General features: G+C 39.8%; 1 non-coding gene across 1 annotated transcript; it reads right to left on the minus strand.

The window, feature by feature from the left end:
* Positions 1–3,243: 3,243 nt before the first annotated feature.
* On the minus strand, positions 3,244–3,351 carry LOC130943238 (small nucleolar RNA R71). Its single transcript, XR_009071765.1, has one exon. It is a non-coding gene; the product is annotated as a small nucleolar RNA R71 (small nucleolar RNA).
* Between the last annotated feature and the right edge of the window lie 2,765 nt (positions 3,352–6,116).

The following is a 6,116-nucleotide window of genomic DNA, read 5'->3' on the forward strand; positions in this document are numbered from 1 at the left end:
GGCCCGGAAGTGGATTTTTATGTCATTTACTCATCTTTGTAAACCCTAAGCTACTAGTTCTCTACAAATAGGACCTTTTACTATTGTATTTTCATCTTTTGATCACTTCAGATCTTAGGATCATCTTCGGACGTCTAGTTCTTAGATCATGGGGGCTGGCCATTCGGCCATGCCTAGACCTTGTTCTTATGTATTTTCAACGGTGGAGTTTCTACACACCATAGATTAAGATGTGGTGCTTTGCTGTACCTCGAGTATTAATGCAATTACTATTGTTCTTCTATTCAATTCAGCTTGTTCTTGTTCTAAGATATCACTTGTTCCTCAACTTGATTAATGTGATGATCCGTGACACTCATCATCATTCTCACCTATGAACGTGTGCCTGACAACCACCTCCGTTCTACCTTAGATTGAGTGGATATCTCTTAGATTCCTTAATCAGAATCTTCGTGGTATAAGCTAGAATTGATGGCGGCATTCAAGAGAATCCGGAAGGTCTAAACCTTGTTTGTGGTATTCTGAGTAGGATTCGAGGATTGAATGACTGTGACGAGCTTCAAACTCCTGAAGGCTGGGCGTTAGTGACAGACGTAAAAGAATCAATGGATTCTATTCCAACCTGATTGAGAACCGACAGATGATTAGCCGTGCCGTGACAGGGTGCGTTGAACATTTTCACTGAGAGGACGGGACTGTAGCCACTGACAACGGTGATGCCCAACATACAGCTTGCCATGGAAAAGAGTAAGAAGGATTGGATGAAGACAGTAGGAAAGCAGAGAGACGGAAGGGACAAAGCATCTCCATACGCTTATCTGAAATTCTCACCAATGAATTACATAAATATCTCTATCTTTATTTTATGTTTTATTCATAAATCATCCATAACCATTTGAATTTGCCTGACTGAGATTTACAACATGACCATAGCTTGCTTCATACCAATAATCTCCGTGGGATCGACCCTTACTAGCGTAAGGTTTATTACTTGGACGACCCAGTGCACTTGCTGGTTAGTTGTGCGAAGTTGTGAAATTATGTTTAGACCATGGTATTGTGCACCAAGTTTTTGGAGCCATTACCGGGGACTGTTTGAGTTGTGAAAAGAATGAATCACAATTTTGTGCACCATATTTTTGGCGCCGTTGCCGGGGATTGTTTCGAGTTTGGACAACTGACGGTTCATCTTGTTGCTTAGATTAGGTATTTTTCTTCAGAGTTCTTAAGAATGAATTCTAGTGTTTCAAGGTGATGTTCTTATCATCACCAAAGCTGATTGATTCTCATCAATTTAACTCTTGAATGCAATGTCCTGCTGAAGCTTGGCTAGCCATGTCTAATTCCTTTAGACTAAAGCTTTAGACTAACATTGCATGATTCCTAGAATTCTCATTAAGAATTTTGATATCTTTATTTTCTTTTCCACTTAATTTTCGAAAAATCCAAAAAAAAAAATTTACAAAATCATAAAAACCAAAAGTATTGTATGTTTCTTGTTGAGTCTAGTGTCTCATGTTAAGTTTGGTGTCAATTGCGCGTTTCTGTTCTTCTTGCATTCATTCATGTGTCTTAAGTGATCTTCAAGATGTTCTTGATGATTTCCTTGTTCTGATCTTTAAATTCTCTTGTCTTGAGTATTTTTGTTGTTTCTCATATGCATTCTCAATTTGTTAGTGTCAGTAGTATACAAACTGCTAGGTTTGATGTCTTGCATGCATTATTATTTGATTTTAGTTGCATTTTGATTATTCCTCATCATTAAAAATCCAAAAAAATATTTTTAATTTGTGTCTTTTCAAGTCAATAATACAGAGAATTGAAGATTCAGAACATACAGCAGAGGAATTATACAGAAAAAGCTGGACGTTGAAAACGCCCAGTGAAGAAGGAAAACTGGCGTTTAAACGCCAGCCAGGGCACCTGGCTGGGCGTTTAACGCCCAAAAGGGTAGTGTTTTGGGCGTTAAACGCCAGAATGGATACCATTCTGGGTGTTTAACGCCAGGATGGCACAAGAGGGAAGATTTTGTTTTTAACTCAAATTTTTTTCAAGTTTTCAAAATTTTTCAAAATCAAATCTTTTTCAAATCATATCTTTTCAATCATATGTTTTCAAAATCAATTTCTTTCCTTTTTCAAAAATACTTGCTAACAATTAATGATTTGATTCAACATTTCAAGTATGTTACCTTTTCTGTTGAGAAAGGTTTAATGTCTGAATCATATCTTTTCTTGTTAGCCAAGTCATTAATTTTTAAAATCAAATCTTTTTAAATTGTTTTTCAAACCATATCTTCTCAATCATATCTTTTTAAAACCATAACTTTTCAATCATATCTTATTAATCACATCTTTTTCAAAATAGTTTTCAATCATATCTTTTTAATTTCTTATTTCAAAATCTTTTTCAAAATCAATTTAATTCTTTCCCAATCATATTTTTCGAAAATCATTCTTCAACTTTTCAACATGTTTTTAACATCTTTTACTTAATTTTCGAAAATTTCTTCCCCTCTTCTCACATCCTTCTATTTATGGACTAACATTCCTCCTCAATGCACAATTCGAACTCCATCATACTTGATAAGTTCGAATTCTTCTACCTCTTCCTTCTATTTTTCTTTTCCTCTGACACCTCAAGGAATCTCTATACTGTGACAGAGAGGATTTCATATTTTCTTGTTCTTTTCTCTTTCATATGAGCAGGAGTAAAGACAAAAGTATTCTTGTTGAGGCTGACCCTGAACTTGAAAGGACCTTGAAGCGAAAGCTAAGAGAAGCTAAGGCACAACTCTCTGTAGAGGACCTAACAGAAATCTTCAAAGAAGAAGAACCCATGGTAGCCGAAAATAACAACAATGCCAACAATGCAAGGAAGGTACTGGGTGACTTTACTGCACCTACTCCCGACTTCTATGGGAGAAGCATCTCTATCCCTGCCATTGGAGCAAACAACTTTGAGCTTAAGCCTCAATTAGTTTCTCTAATGCAACAGAATTGTAAGTTCCATGGACTTCCATTGGAAGATCCTCATCAGTTTTTAGCTGAGTTCTTGCAAATCTGTGACACTGTCAAGACTAATGGGGTTGACCCTGAGGTCTACAGACTAATGCTATTCCCTTTTGCTGTAAGAGACAGAGCTAGAATATGGTTGGACTCACAACCTAAAGAAAGCCTAAACTCTTGGGAAAAGCTAGTCAATGCCTTTTTGGCAAAGTTCTTTCCACCTCAAAAATTGAGTAAGCTTAGAGTGGAAGTCCAAACCTTCAGACAGAAGGAAGGTGAATCCCTCTATGAAGCTTGGGAAAGATACAAACAATTGATCAAAAAGTGTCCTTCTGATATGCTTTCTGAATGGAGCATCATAGGTATCTTCTATGATGGTCTGTCTGAATTGTCCAAGATGTCATTGGATAGCTCTGCTGGAGGATCTCTTCATCTGAAGAAGATGCCTACAGAAGCTCAAGAACTAATTGAAATGGTTGCAAATAACCAATTCATGTACACTTCTGAAAGGAATCCTATGAACAATGGGACGAATCAGAAGAAAGGAGTTCTTGAGATTGACACTCTGAATGCCATACTGGCTCAGAACAAAATATTGACTCAGCAAGTCAATATGATTCCTCAAAGTCTGTCTGGAATGCAAGCTGCACCAGGCAGTACTAAGGACGTTTCATCTGAAGAAGAAGCTTATGATCCTGAGAACCCTTCAATGGAAGAGGTGAATTACATGGGAGAACCCTATGGAAACACCTATAATTCTTCATGGAGAAATAATCCAAATCTCTCATGGAAGGATCAACAGAGACCCCAACAAGGTTTCAACAACAATAATGGTGGAAGAAACAGGTTTAGCAATGGCAAGCCTTTACTATCATCTTCTCAGCAACAGACAGAGAATTCTAAGCAGAACCACTCTGACTTAGCAACCATGGTATCTGATCTAATCAAAACCACTCAAAGTTTCATGACTGAAACAAGGTCCTCCATTAGGAATTTGGAGGCACAAGTGGGACAGCTGAGTAAGAAAGTTACTAAACTCCCTCCTAGTACTCTTCCAAGCAATACAGAAGAAAATCCAAAAGGAGAGTGCAAGGTCATCAACATGGCCGAATTTGGAGAGGAGGAAGAGGCAGTGAACGCCACTGAGGAAGACCTCAATGGACGTTCAATGTCCTCCAATGAGTTCCCTAATGAGGAACCATGGGAATCTGAGGCTCACACTGAGACCATAGAGATTCCATTGGATTTACTTCTGCCATTTATGAGCTCTGATGAGTATTCTTCCTCTAAAGAGGATGAATATGTCACTGAAGAGCAAGTTGCTAAGTACCTTGGAGCAATCATGAAGCTAAATGACAAGTTATTTGGTAATGAGACTTGGGAGGATGAACACCCTTTGCTCACCAAAGAACTGGATGACCTGTCTAGGCAGAAATTACCTCAAAAGAGACAAGATCCTGGGAAGTTTTCAATACCTTGTACCATAGGCACCATGATCTTTAAGAAGGCTCTATGTGACTTAGGGTCAAGTGTAAACCTCATGCCTCTCTCTGTAATGGAGAAGCTAGGGATCTTTGAGGTACAAGCTGTAAGAATCTCACTAGAGATAGCAGACAATTCAAGAAAACAAGCTTATGGGCTTGTAAAGGATGTTCTGGTAAAGATTGAAGACCATTACATCCCTGCTGATTTCATAGTCCTAGAGACTGGGAAGTGCATGGATGAATCCATCATCCTTGGCAGACCCTTCCTAGCCACAGCAAAGGCTGTGATTGATGTGGACAGAGGAGAATTGATCATTCAAGAGAATGAAGAATCCCTTGTGTTTAAGGCTCAAGGATATCCCTCTGTCACCATGGAGAGGAAGCATGAAGAGCTTCTCTCAAAACAGAGTCAAACAGAGCCCCCACAGTCAAACTCTAAGTTTGGTGTTGGGAGGCCACAACCAACTTCTAAGTTTGGTGTTGAACCCCCACATTCAAACTCTAAGTTTGGTGTTGGGAGGTTCCAACATTGCTCTGAGTATCTGTGAGGCACCATGAGAGCCCTCTGTCATGCTACTGACATTAAAGAAGTGCTTGTTGGGAGGCAACCCAATGTTATAATTATCTATTTTCCTTTGTTATTTTATGTTTTTTGTAGGTTGATGATCATGAGAAGTCACAAAATCAATTGAAAAAGCAAAAATAGAATAAAAAACAGAAAGAAAAATAGCACACCCTGGAGGAAGATCTTGCTGGTGTTTAAACGCCAGTAAGGGCAGCAAATGGGCGTTTAACGCCCAGTCTGGCACCATTCTGGGCGTTTAACGCCAGAAAGGGGCACCAGACTGGCGTTAAACACCAGGAAAGGGCAAGAAGCTGGCGTTAAACGCCAGAAATGGGCACCAGCCCGGCGTTTAACGCCATAATTGGCATGAAGAGCATTTTTGCTCGCCACTTGGTGCAGGAATGAATTTTCCTTGACACCTCAGGATCTGTGGACCCCACAGGATCTCCACCTACCCCACCACCCTCTCTCTTCTTCTTCACCCATTCACCAATCACCTCAACCACTCTTCCACCTCCGAGTCATGGGAGATGGAGAGATTCATCTCAAGGGTGCATCAAGACCACTTCTATGAAGTTGTGGCCTTGAAGAAGGTGATCCCCGAGGTCCCTTTTAAACTCAAAAAGAGTGAATATCCGGAGATCCGACATGAGATCCGAAGAAGAGGTTGGGAAGTTCTTACCAACCCCATTCAATAAGTCAGAATCTTAATGGTTCAAGAGTTCTATGCCAATGCATGGATCACCAAGAGCCATGATCAAAGTGTGAACCCGAACCCAAAGAATTGGCTTACAATGGTTCGGGGGAAATGCTTAGATTTTAGTCCGGAAAATGTAAAATTGGCATTCAACTTGCCCATGATGCAAGGAGATAAACACCCTTACACTAGAAGGGTCAACTTTGATCAAAGGTTGGACCAAGTCCTCATAGACATTTATGAAGAGGGCGCCCAATGGAAGAGAGATTCAAGAGGGAAGCCGGTTCAACTAAGAAGGCATGACCCAAGCCCGTGGCTAGGGGATGGTTGGAGTTTATCCAACGCTCAATCATTCCCACTAG

Source organism: Arachis stenosperma, chromosome 7 (genome assembly GCF_014773155.1).
Source record: "Arachis stenosperma cultivar V10309 chromosome 7, arast.V10309.gnm1.PFL2, whole genome shotgun sequence".
Classification (NCBI taxonomy): domain Eukaryota; kingdom Viridiplantae; phylum Streptophyta; class Magnoliopsida; order Fabales; family Fabaceae; genus Arachis; species Arachis stenosperma.